We start from the raw sequence: 13812 nt of genomic DNA on the forward strand, positions 1-13812 counted from the left end.
AGCGGCACGGAGACATCGGGGCACGGAGACATCGGGGCACGGAGACATCAGGGCACGGAGACAGCAGGGTACGGAGACAGCGGGGCACGGAGACATCGGGGCACGGAGACAGCGGGGCACGGAGACAGCGGGTAGCGGCGGGGAGCCGCACGGAGACATCGTTGCACGGAGACATCGGGGAGCGGCACGGAGCGGCACGGAGACATCGGGGCACGGAGACATCGGGGAGCGGCACGGAGCGGCACGGAGACATCGGGGCACGGAGACATCGGGGCACGGAGACATCTGGGCACGGAGACAGCGGGGCACGGAGACATAGGGGCACGGAGACAGTGGGGCACGGAGACATCGGGGCACGGAGACAGCGGGGCACGGAGACATCGGGGCACGGAGACATCGGGGCACGGAGACAGCGGGGCACGGAGACAGCGGGGCACGGAGACAGCGGGGCACGGAGACAGCGGGGCACGGAGACAGCGTATCTCCCGACAAGTAAGCAGATGTGCCGAACATCTGCAATCTATTCTTCACTGTGTTTTTCACTTAAATGATCCTATTCTTCACTGTTCTTCACATCTGCTAACTTGTCGGGAGATAATATACGCGCGGAACAGTGAAGAATAGATTGCAGATGTTTGCATACATCTGCTAACTTATCAGAAGACATTCTTTTTCAATTAATTAACACATTTTATTCCCGAACCATGGTCCCTTTGAAAAATGCTCGAGTCTCCCATTGACTTCAATGGGGCTCGTTATTCGAGACGAGCACTCGAGCATCTGGAAAAGTTTGTCTCGAATAACGAGCACTCGAGCATTTTAGTGCTCGCTCATCTCTAGAGAGGAGCTAAAATCTAAACCTTAACAGAAAGGGCATCAGCTACAAAGGGTTAAAATTTGTAGTTTAAGATGTGTTTCCATTTTCACTCCCCACCCTCAAAAATCTTTAACTTTATAATTTTTTAGGCTACAGAGCTTTGTGAGGGTATGTTTAATGTCTAACAATATGTAATTAATAGTGACAGTAGTTATTATTCCATGTAGTCTACTGGGAAGCAGAAAAAAAAATCCAAATATGGTGAAAAACTGCATTTGGGTATTTTCTTGTGGGCTCGGTTTTTAAGGCTTTCATTGTGGGCTCTAAATTACACGCCTCCTCTTTTCTTTGGGTTGGTATAATCACAGGGATGCATTCACACGTTACGGTTGGATTGCCTTTATGAATGGGCCTGACCCAACTGCAAATGCGTTTCATTGTTTAATTCAAAACACGTTGTGCTCATTACAGACCACATGCTTTTCACTTAAATCTCATATGCGATTAAGCCCCTTACCATTATGGTTGGATTGTGTTTGGAAACACAATCCAACCTGAATCTGTAAATTCAGCCTTAGGGAAATGGGAATCTCTTGTTTCATCTCTATATGTTATGATATGCTCCATATACTATGAACTATGTTATAACATTGACAAGAGTTGTTATATATGGCAGCAAGTCTTTATAAAAGAGAACAAAATATATGGCAAATCTTTATAAAAAAGAAGAAAATTTTGCGAACTAAGTCTGACATAAAAAAAAATCTCCTTTTAGCACTTGCTGCACAGAATGGTCAGCTGCATTGTCATCCAATTTTTCCAAAAACTGCTTGGGGAGAATCTTAAAAGATAAGGTATAGTCACTTTCCCAATATCTTCAGTTTTGTAAATCTCATCTGTGGATCCTGAAATTGTACCGCGTTATCTTGTTCAGCTTTGAATGAGACAAATGAGACAAAAAGAATTTTGAAGCATTAATATTACAGAAGCGTCTTGATTTGTTTAACTCTTTTGTTGTTGTAAATAAATAAAAATGTAATTGTAGAAATAATTCAGGCTATTTATAGTTCCTTGCAGCAAGTAGTGCCGGGTTTTGTAACACAGTGGTCAAAGCTGCTACACATTTTTCTGTTTCTGATACCAAAGAAAATAACAGATCTTTGAAAAAATATGATTGATTAGGGACAATTACAGCCTCTGACTCTAGTGATAGCTTACTGTAGTTCCCAAGTGAATAAGATGTTACTGAGCTTAACCTGCATGTCACCTTCTTCGTATCGGAACTGCTACTTTACATGATGTACTAGGGGCCAACATAGAAATCATGGGGCAAAAGTAAGACTGAGAATGCACATGACAGGAAGTGGGGAGGGAAATGGATGAGTGTAGAGGAGAGGAGACTGACATAGGCACACACAGACAGCAGCTGCCAATCCCCAGGCAGTATTGGATTATAATACAGGCAGTTTGGGTGTTAACCTAAGCCATCTAGGGGCCTATGGCCGCCCAAAATACCCACAAAATGTTATACTGAGAAGGACCTATACTCATTAAATCCCCATATATCTCTTCCAGCTTCCAGATGTACACAAGAACCCTTTTAGGACCCCCACGGTTCTTTAAGGTTTCTGAAACAACATATTGAAAGCAAGCAAGACAATGACAACAGAACTAGAGTCCCTATGGGAAAAGTCCGGAAGGAGGAGTCTGTGGACCAGTGGATCATGGACATCATGGATCATGTGATATCCAATTGCATACACTTCAGAAACTGGAGGATCTGGAAGATGTCTGTCCCTTGTGTTTATGAGAGCTGCCGAGCATTGCTCCAGCCAGAGTCAGTCAGCTCACAGAGCTGACTGTATGTGACTCGTGGGACAGCATCAGCGCTGCACAACGAGCCAGCTCACTGCTAGCCAATTGTCCAACACTCAGGGACCGATGTGAACTGCCGCACCAAGTGTGCATCGCACTCCGTGCACATTAAACATACAACAGTGTCATCTTATGAGGGCCCCTCTGGCACCAAGATGGTGGGAGCCCCAGGGTGCGCACCCCGGGTGCCCCGCCTATAATCCGGCCCTGGTGACATGCATCACTTACCAACGCATTTTAAACAGTATAACTGAACTTTTTTGATGAGTTCTACTTATCTATACAGAAAGGTAGCTTGTGCTTTGCTGAACATGTTTTGAGGTGTTTCTAAGTTCACAGTTCCGACACACAGGGTATTGGAACCTGTCACCAGCTAAAAATTACATTCCTGTTGTCATGTGAGACAATATGTGACAAAATAAGACAAACGAAATTAAGATAGGTGTGGTACAATGAAAAGTTCAACAAAAATAATTGTATATAAATTTCCCCCGGATTTTTAGACCTCTGCTTGCTGTTAATCAATTATACAATTATCATTTAATACTAAGATGCTTTATTTTCTTTCGTTGCTCTTTTAAGCACAACATATTATGGAAGTTGGGATAACAAAACACATTTGGTTAGCAGGCATTCTGGAAAGAATACAGGGTCTTACCCTTATTGCATTTCAAAAGGGCCTCTTATGTTTCTCTCCATAAGTCACAGCCCCCTCCGGACTATCCTTCGGGTGTAGCACTATTTTCCTCTGTGGACCTTGCCTGCCAATCCATGTCCCTTAGGCCCGATCATCATTCTGACCTGTGTGATGCTAGCAATAATGAATGCTAAAGAAACAAGATCTAAAACCTGTGTCAATACTTGTACTACAAAGGTTTAGGACATAATGCTTGTTTTTTTTTTGCTATATTGTATATATATAGTATATAATACTATATATACGGTAATACTGTATATTATTTGTAGAATCTGAAATCACCTTCTGTAACATATACCGTAAGCTATGTTATCATGTGAAGTGCTTTTTTCTTGTAGTGTAATAGGGACCTTTATGAATTTTACAGTCTGTGAATCCTTTTCATAACTCATTTTACTGACTTTATGTAAATAACAAAATGCTCTGCTACATAAAACATACCAACTGGGAAGCCACATAAAATACAATTATGTTCTTAAATTCTTAAGTAATTAATCTCTTCAATAATTGTGTTTGCACATGTGCTAATTAAGTATAACTGAAAACTGCTCATTACAGTAATTTGTGAAACTAAATTGTTACTAAATATATTATGAAGGAAATATGCAGCAATTGAGGCAAAAACCATCAAAAGGAAGAACTGTTTTAATTTCCCCTAGTAACCACTTATAGCACAGCTTCTGTTTCTAATAGCATTTCAGCAATGTGATTGGTTACCACGTCACAAATGAGTGGTATAATTTTAATAATTTCCCTGTTGAATTTGATGTATTTTAAACCCCAGAGGAATCTGTTTTACATCTAAAGCATCTTTTCCCTGGAGAGAACCTTGAAGTATGTTGATACTGTATTTCCCAAATATTCCCAGATAATCTTTACTTAAAGGGAATTTAATATCTGAAACTAGTAGTATAACAGGAAGTCATTGGATATCATGACTTAATCACTTCCTGTTTAAAGACTAACCCTAGTTTAGGGTTTTGTACATGCTCTCAGGTCTGCTATTACCTATAATAGATACAAAGCCAATATTCATAAGATGAGGGATAACTGTTTGATCACTGGGGGGATCGGAACATTGGGACCCCCAATGATTATTAGAATATTGGAAAAAGTTGTTCTAAGGTGCTTCATGTAAAGGTGCTCATGATGAGCCTGCACTAGATCCACTTCTATGGGACTTCAGGGATGGCTATGTTCTACAGTCCCATAGAAATAGATAAATCTCATGTCAAGCATGTGGAGCATGTGTACCTGAGCCCCTTTCACATGGAGTGCTTTAGGTGACTTTCAGCCCTTTAATTTTTGTGATTTCTAGGATAGCGATGGTGGATGAATGTTAAATGTCTTTTCTATCACAACACCTTTTCATAAGTCCTTTTTATAAGTTATACATTTTTTATTTTTCTGGCACTATAGTTTTATGGGGTCTTGTATTTCTAGCATTTACATTTAGTTTGTAATAACACAATTTCGGGTTTCATATATCCCACTGGTGAACTTTTATTCACCCTTTCTGTCCAAGGTATTTGAAAAAGAACGCAAATCTGATTTTATTTTTTCTAGTAAAAATGTTCTGCCTTTATCGTCAACTCTAATAAAAACTTTTTTTCTAGGTCAGTATGCATACAGCAATACCACATTTAAAGGTTTTTTTTAATTACCTTCTTTTGCATAATGAATAGAGATGAGCGAACATGCTCGTCCGAGCTTGATGCTCGGTCGAGCATTAGCGTACTCGAAACTGCTCGTTGCTCGGACGAATACTTCGCCCGCTCGAGAAAATGGCAGCTCCCGCCGTTTTGCTTTTTGGCGGCCAGAAACAGAGCCAATCACAAGCCAGGAGACTCTGCACTCCACCCAGCATGACGTGGTACCCTTACACGTCGATAGCAGTGGTTGGCTGGCCAGATCAGGTAACCCTGGGATAGACTAGCCCCTGCCTGCGCTGCTCGGATAATTCTGTGTCTGGATGCCGCTAGGGAGAGAGCTGCTGCTGGTCAGGGAAAGCGTTAGGGTGTTCTATTAGCTTACTGTTAGGCAGGAGTGATTCTCCAAGAACCCAACAGCCCTTCTTAGGGCTACAATAACATTATACTTTTTTTTTTTTTTATTTGCAGCTAGTACCATATTGTGAGGAATTTGCAGGGGGACTTGCTACCGTTGTGTTTAGCTCTTAGTGACACACATATCCACCTCAAACACCAAAGTGGGAAAATTTATTAGGGGTTTGATTTCAATTAGGCACAGTCTGCCATTTACTTTTTATTTTACGTTTATTTTTTTAATAACTCAGTGTCATCTCATCTTGCATAGTAGTGTGCTTTCATACTTGGCTAGAAAATAGCCATAGGAGAATCCAAACGGCTTACTTACGCCTACAGTAGCGTTATATATATTTGATTTCTGGTTGATCTGCTGGTGGCTGTACTTGCTGCAGTGCATCTACTAGCAAATTGTGAGCAATTTGTAGTGAGACGTGCGACCGCTGTGTTTTGCGCTTAGTGACGCACATATCCATTGCAAAGACCGAAGTGGGAAAATTTATTAGGGGTTGGATTTCAATTAGGCACAGTCTGCCATTTCCTTTTTTATTTTACGTTTATTTTGTTTAATAACTCAGCGTCATCTCATCTGGCATAGTAGTGTGCTTTCATACTTGGCTAGAAAATAGCCATAGCAATAGGATAGCATCGTTTGGTTTTAAAAACTAAAAAACACAAAAAAAAACAAAAAAACACAAAAAAAACTAAAAAAAAAATTAAAGTTATAACTCTCATTTTAAAAATGTTTAACCCGAGGGCTAGGGGTAGAGGACGAGGGCGGGGACGTGGGCGTCCAACTACTGCAGGGGTCAGAGGCCGTGGTCCTGGCCGGGGTGAGACACCACCTGCTTATGAGGGAGCAGGGGAACGCCGCAGAGCTACACTCCCTAGGTTCATGTCTGAAGTTACTGGGACTCGTGGTAGAGCACTGTTGAGGCCAGAACAGTGCGAACAGGTGATGTCGTGGATTGCCGACAATGCTTCGAGCAATTTGTCCACCAGTCAGTCTTCCACGCAGTCCACCCATGTCACCGAAATCGGCACTCCTCCAGCTCCTGCACCTCAGCCTCCTCCCCCCCAGTCTGCCCCCTCCCAGGAAAATTTGCCATTTGAACCGGCATACTCTGAGGAACTGTTTTCTGGACCCTTCCCACACTCACAAACCACTTGTCCGGTTGCTGCTGAGCAATTTTCCGATGCCCAGGTTTTCCACCAGTCGCAGTCTGTGGGTGATGATGACCTTCTTGACGTAGTGGAAGAAGTGTCTAAAGAGGTGTCCGACGATGAGGAGACACGGTTGTCAGACAGTGGGGAAGTTGTTGTCAGGGCAGGAAGTCCGAGGGGGGAGCAGACTGAGGGATCGGAGGATGATGAGGTGACAGACCCAAGCTGGGTTGATAGGCCGGGTGAACACAGTGCTTCTGAGACAGAGGAGAGTCCTCGACCAGAACAGGTTGGAAGAGGCAGTGGTGGGGCCAGACGGAGAGGCAGGGCCAGAGCTGGTGCATCAGCGCCAAATGTGTCAACTAGTGAAGCTCCCGTGGCGAGGGCTCCTGCGGCGAGGGCTAGATTTTCCGAAGTCTGGAGGTTCTTTAAGGAAACACCGGATGACCGACGGACTGTGGTGTGCAACATTTGCCAAACCAGGATCAGCAGGGGTTGCACCACTACTAGCTTAACTACCACCAGTATGCGCAGGCATATGAATGCTAAACACCCCACTCAGTGGCAACAAGCCCGTTCACCTCCGGCCGTGCACACCACTGCTTCCTCCCCTGTGTCAGCTGATAGTCAGCCCCCTGCCCAGGACCCTGCCACAAAAACCCCATCGCCGCCTCCACGATCCTCCACAGCATCCACCAGCGTTCAGCTCTCCATACCCCAGACGCTGGAGCGGAAACGCAAATATAGTGCAACCCACCCGCACGCCCAAGCCCTTAATGTCCACATCTCCAGATTGCTTAGCCTGGAGATGCTGCCCTATAGGCTAGTAGAGACCGAGGCCTTTCGCAACCTCATGGCGGCGGCCGCCCCTCGGTATTCGGTCCCCAGCCGCCACTACTTTTCCCGATGTGCCGTCCCAGCCCTGCACCAGCACGTGTCAGACAACATCATCCGTGCCCTGACCAACGCCGTTTCTGACAAGGTCCACCTGACCACGGACACGTGGACGAGTGCTGCCGGGCAGGGCCACTATATATCGCTGACGGCACATTGGGTTAACTTGGTGGAGGCTGGGACCGAGTCTGACCCTGCGGCTGGTCATATACTGCCGACGCCGAGGATTGCGGGGCCTACCTCGGTCCAGGTGTTTCAGGCCTACTATGCCTCCTCCTCCCACCCCTCCTCCACCTCCTCCTCCTCCGAATTACCATCCGTGGGCATGGCGCCATCAGTCGGTAGCTCTAGGCACAGCAGCAGTGCCGTCGCTAAGCAGAGGAAACTGGCTATTTTTTGACAGGGCCCACTGGCTCTAGCTATAGTACTTTATGCATTTAATTTTTCTGGAGGGCCACCTACCCGGTTCTCTGTTTTAAACAATTTTTGGGAGTGCCACATACAGGCACTCAATCTATTCAATTTTTCTGGAGGGCCACCTACCTGCTCCTCTGGTTTGAAAACTTTTTTGGACTGCCACATACAGGCACTCAATCTATTCCATTTTACTGGAGGGCCACCTACCTGCTCCTCTGGTTTGAAAAGTTTTTTGGACTGCCACATACAGGCACTCAATCTATTCAATTTTTCTGGAGGGCCACCTACCCGCTCCTCTGGTTTGAAAACTTTTTTGGACTGCCGTCTGCCACATACAGGCACTCAATCTATTCCATTTTACTGGAGGGCCACCTACCTGCTCCTCTGGTTTGAAAACTTTTTTGGACTGCCACATACAGGCACTCAATCTATTTCATTTTTCTGGAGGGCCACCTACCTGCTCCTCTGGTTTGAAAACTTTTTTGGACTGCCACATACAGGCACTATCCAAATTAAATTGTCTCCATAGCAGCCTCCACACGTTGTCTCCATTGCTACCTCCAAAAGTCGTCCATATAGCTGCCTCCATACATCGTCCCCTTATCAAACGAGGTGTGTCAGGCAGAAATTTGGGTTGTTTTCATGGATTCCACATCAAAGTTGTTAACTTTGTCGCCACCCTGCTGTGTTATCCACAAAATATACTGGCAAACTTTTATCATTTACCAATATTATTTCAGCGCTTCTTGCGCATCTGTTTACATTCCCCTCACCCGCCATATCCTAAACTTATAAGAACGCTACTACACTTGATCTTATACAAAAGGTTCTTAGAAGTGCTGTTTGGGGAGTAGCCTAGAGACAGGGGCTTGGATTGGCGAAAGCTCGCCTGGCAGCGGAGCGCCAGCTCCATGCGCATCATGCGCTTCTTGCGCATCTGTTTACATTCCCCTCACCCGCCATATCCCAAACTTATAAGAACGCTACTACACTTAACTTTGTGCAGGCTGGGACCGAGTCTGACCCTGGGACTGGTCATATACTGCCGACGCAGAGAATTGCGGGGCCTGCCTCGGTCCAGGTCTCAAAGGTCTAGTATACCTCCTCCTCCTCCCACCCCTCCTCCACCTCCTCCTCCTCCGAATTACCATCCGTGGCCATGGCGCCATCAGTCGGTAGCTCTAGGCACAGCAGCAGTGCCGTCGCTAAGCGACAGCAGGCGGTGCTCAAACTGCTGAGCCTAGGCGATAAAAGGCACACCGCCCAAGAGCTATTACAGGGCATTCCACATCAAACTTGTTAACTTTGTCGCCACCCTGCTGTGTAATCCACAAAATATACTTGCAAACTTTTATCATTTACCGATATTATTTCAGCGCTTCTTGCGCATCTGTTTACATTCCCTTCACCCGCCATATCCTAAACTTATAAGAACGCTACTACACTTGATCTTATACAAAAGGTTCTTAGAAGTGCTGTTTGGGGAGTAGCCTAGAGACAGGGGCTTGGATTGGCGAAAGCTCGCCTGGCAGCGGAGCGCCAGCTCCATGCGCATCATGCGCTTCTTGCGCATCTGTTTACATTCCCCTCACCCGCCATATCCCAAACTTATAAGAACGCTACTACACTTAACTTGGTGCAGGCTGGGACCGAGTCTGACCCTGGGGCTGGTCATATACTGCCGACGCAGAGAATTGCGGGGCCTGCCTCGGTCCAGGTCTCAAAGGTCTAGTATACCTCCTCCTCCTCCCACCCCTCCTCCACCTCCTCCTCCTCCGAATTACCATCCGTGGCCATGGCGCCATCAGTCGGTAGCTCTAGGCACAGCAGCAGTGCCGTCGCTAAGCGACAGCAGGCGGTGCTCAAACTGCTGAGCCTAGGCGATAAAAGGCACACCGCCCAAGAGCTATTACAGGGCATTCCACATCAAAGTTGTTAACTTTGTCGCCACCCTGCTGTGTAATCCACAAAATATACTTGCAAACTTTTATCATTTACCGATATTATTTCAGCGCTTCTTGCGCATCTGTTTACATTCCCCTCCCCCGCCATATCCTAAACTTATAAGAACGCTACTACACTTGATCTTATACAAAAGGTTCTTAGAAGTGCTGTTTGGGGAGTAGCCTAGAGACAGGGGCTTGGATTGGCGAAAGCTCACCTGGCAGCGGAGCGCCAGCTCCATGCGCATCATGCGCTTCTTGCGCATCTGTTTACATTCCCCTCACCCGCCATATCCCAAACTTATAAGAACGCTACTACACTTGATCTTATACAAAAGGTTCTTAGAAGTGCTGTTTGGGGAGTAGCCTAGAGACAGGGGCTTGGATTGGCGAAAGCTCGCCTGGCAGCGGAGCGCCAGCTCCATGCCAAGATCCAACTAACATAGTTTTAACTGCAGCACCTTTAATCTACTACTAGTTCACTGCCTCCATACATGGTCCCCTTATCAAACGAGCTGTGTCAGGCAGAATTTTGGGTTGTTTTCATGGCTTCCATGTTAACTTTGGCGCCACCCTGCTGTGTAATCCACAAAATATACTGGCAAACTTTTATCATGTACCGATATTATTTGAGCGCTTCTTGCTCACCTCCTTTGGTTCCTCTCTGCCACCCATTGGTTTGAAGCCTGAGTCCATTTAGAGTATGTCGCCATGCCACTCTCTAGCCTGCCGCTGCTGCTGCTGCCTCTGCATGCCGTCCCCTATAGTGTCAGGGTCAATTATTGAATGTTTTACATGCTATCTAGCTTCATTCTGTCACTCTGTCATGGCCATGCTGTTGCCCATAATTTTGGCATAATGGTGCGATTAAGCAGCCTCAGAGGCATCCATGCATGCTGCCCCTGCTGTTTCCTGTCCATTTCCGTGGTGTTTCCATCCTTTTCTGAGGTTCCCAGGTGTTTGGCCAAGCTTCCCTGTGCAGAGCCTTGGTCCCCTTGAAAAATGCTTGAGTCTCCCATTGACTTCAATGGGGCTCGTTATTCGAGACGAGCACTCGAGCATCGGGAAAAGTTCGTCTCGAATAACGAGTACCCGAGCATTTTAGTGCTCGCTCATCTCTAATAATGAAACAATATTTGCATTACCACCTTCCAAATTCAAGAACTTTTTACATTTTTTGACTGTGTGAGGGCTTTTTTTGCAAAAAGTCCTGTAGAGTTAATTTGTGCACACTCCTGGTACATAAAGTATTTTGATCGCAATATAATTTTTTTGTGTGATTACAAATTCATCAGTCTTAAAAGTCAATTTGTCAGTCTTAAAAGATAAATACACTTTTACCTTTTAAATTTAGCTTTTAGCTGGATTGGTACAGAGGTACAAAATGTGTGTGATTTTTCCCTTTTTTTTAAAGGGGCATAAGATTTTTGTTTGCTGATTTTTTGTAACTTTTTTAATAGACTTTATTGTTTATTTTTAAAATTTTTTTTTGTTTTTTATATTTTTTATATTACTTTGTCCCACAAGGGGATACTCACATGAGATTGTGTGATCTCTTATATAATGCAATAAACTACTTATGTAATGCCCAATTGATAGTTAACACAGGTAGCCCTGGGGTCCTTCCGCTGACCCTGGGCTGCCCTGCAACATCATCAGCTTCCTGTTATCACTACTAAAGGGTGCCAGTGGGCGACAGAGGGACTTGTCTCCTCTGTAGCTCTTTAGACTCTGCGGTCCATGTTTGACAGCCGTGTCTAAATGGTTAAACTTACGGGATAGGAGCTTCTTCAATTCATGGGTGCTACTGCCCTGGCAGCATCCGGATGCTAGGTCTGGCAATTGTCTTCTGATGTATGAACGTAGGATGGCATTGCATAAAAAAAAATACCTTCAATGTCCGCCATAAAAAGCCGATCAACGGTCATTAAGGGGTTCGGTTTTGCCTCTACTTGACTTATCTGGCAGTGTATTCTGCTAACGAATTAAACATTTATTAAATAGGTCTAATTGGGCTATATATATATATATATATCTAGATAGATAGATATTTGAAATGTCTCTTACCTTTACCATTTAACAACTTAAAAGAAACCGGAAACATCATTCATATTGACATGTCTATTAACATTTTGTAGGATTTATCACATACAATAATTGTTTTAGATATAGAAAATTGTAAATGCCAGAATTAATCTTTCTTTGTCTCCTTCCCTTCCTTAAAGTTCAAGTGAATGGTACTGCAGAGAAACCCATATCTTGGTACCCAGTATTTGCCAGATGGGAGGAGGGCACAGAATTGGTTAATAAAAAGAGTTAAAGTTGCCTGCAGTTAGGGAATGTGATAGTCCTGCCTAAATAAATAGATTGACAACTCTATAGAATAAAAAAGGTGAATATCAGAATATGGCAAAACAAGCTAATTTAAATAATGAATAACAGGTTTTTAATGTTTTAAACATACTGAAATATAAAAAATTTAAATTCAGTTTCTGAATCCTGTAGAGGTTGCATAAATGCTTGTAGGAAAATAGTCAAAGAACAAGTATTAGCACCATGATTTTTTAAAATACCTTACCTCCAAAGTTTCAAACATGCTTTTAAAACCCATCTATTTAGGCAGGACTATCACATTCCCTAACTGCATGCAACTTTAAATCTTTTTATTAACCAATTCTGTGTATTCCCCCCATCTGTTATCCGGCAAACGCTGGGTACCAAGCTACAGGTTTCTTTCCAGTCAAGTAACCTTGAACTTTGTATATAAGATGGCGGCTGATGGCTGGTTCAAGAGGAGATTTTTTATTTATTAAATTATTTTATTCTGTTCCCTTATAAAGAATGGCTGGACCATTTTACAAGCTCTTATACCTTTGGCGTCACCCCTTCATCCTCATAGTCGGTAAGCTCTTCCGAGCAGGGCCCACACTGCTATTTTTTGATGGTGCTTTATAAATAATGATTATTATAATTAGTTTTCTCAACCTTTTTTTAGCAAATAGTGCAAATTTTGTCTCGTAATTATCTATGGCTGCACAATTCTGAGCAAAATTCAATGAAACTATGAGCTTGTCATAGAAAGCTGAGAGATGTTTATGTTACATAAATCTATACACAGGCTCTCAGCGGTTGTGATGTGAAATATATTCTATCAAATGTTTTGCATGCATTTAGTGATTGAGTATAGCATATTGCAGCAAACAACAAACGCTAACACCTGTAATGAGTAAACCTTGTGTGTTGCCACTGGTGAACCTGCCCGCGGCCTTTAAAAGACGGTATCATATATTCTTCATCGCCACAACAGCCTTTGTATGAGGTTGTCTCGTTTTAGCTGATCTATTACAATGTGCAATTTGCACATCATAATAGATTATGTGAAAAATCTCCATATACTGCCATACTGTAATATAGCAGTATATGGTAGGATCAATCAGACAACCTAGGGTTAAAGTGTTCTACGGGGTCTAAAAAATAGTAAAAAAAGGCTAAACTATCAACAGGGTCGGCTCCAGGTTTCAGTTGGTCCCTGGACGACAGAGCCTAAGTAGGCCACTTTGCAGTGAATTCATGTGGCAGCATTAAAAATTCATAAACTTAAACAATCTCCAGTTCCCCAAAATATTCCCTAGTTTATCATATCAAACAGCCCCTAATGGTTATTTTATATAAAGCAACTTCATGGTTATTTTATATAAAGCCCACCACATCCTCTATGGATTTATTAGATGTACACCTCTTATGTGGGCCCCCCCAACAGCTCTGGGCCCCGTCACTTGCCCGGGTATGCTCAACGCTGGTGCCGGCCCTGACTATCAAAATATAATAACGGTCATTCCTGGTATTAAACCCATAATGGAGAATAGCGCTTAAATGTCCAAAAAGATGCTTTCTCGACATTTTGCAACATTTAAAAAACCAAACGTAATTAAAACTTTGTAAGTCCTCAAAATGGTAGCA

The sequence above is a fragment of the Engystomops pustulosus genome, chromosome 4 (assembly GCF_040894005.1).
Source record: "Engystomops pustulosus chromosome 4, aEngPut4.maternal, whole genome shotgun sequence".
Classification (NCBI taxonomy): Eukaryota; Metazoa; Chordata; class Amphibia; order Anura; family Leptodactylidae; genus Engystomops; species Engystomops pustulosus.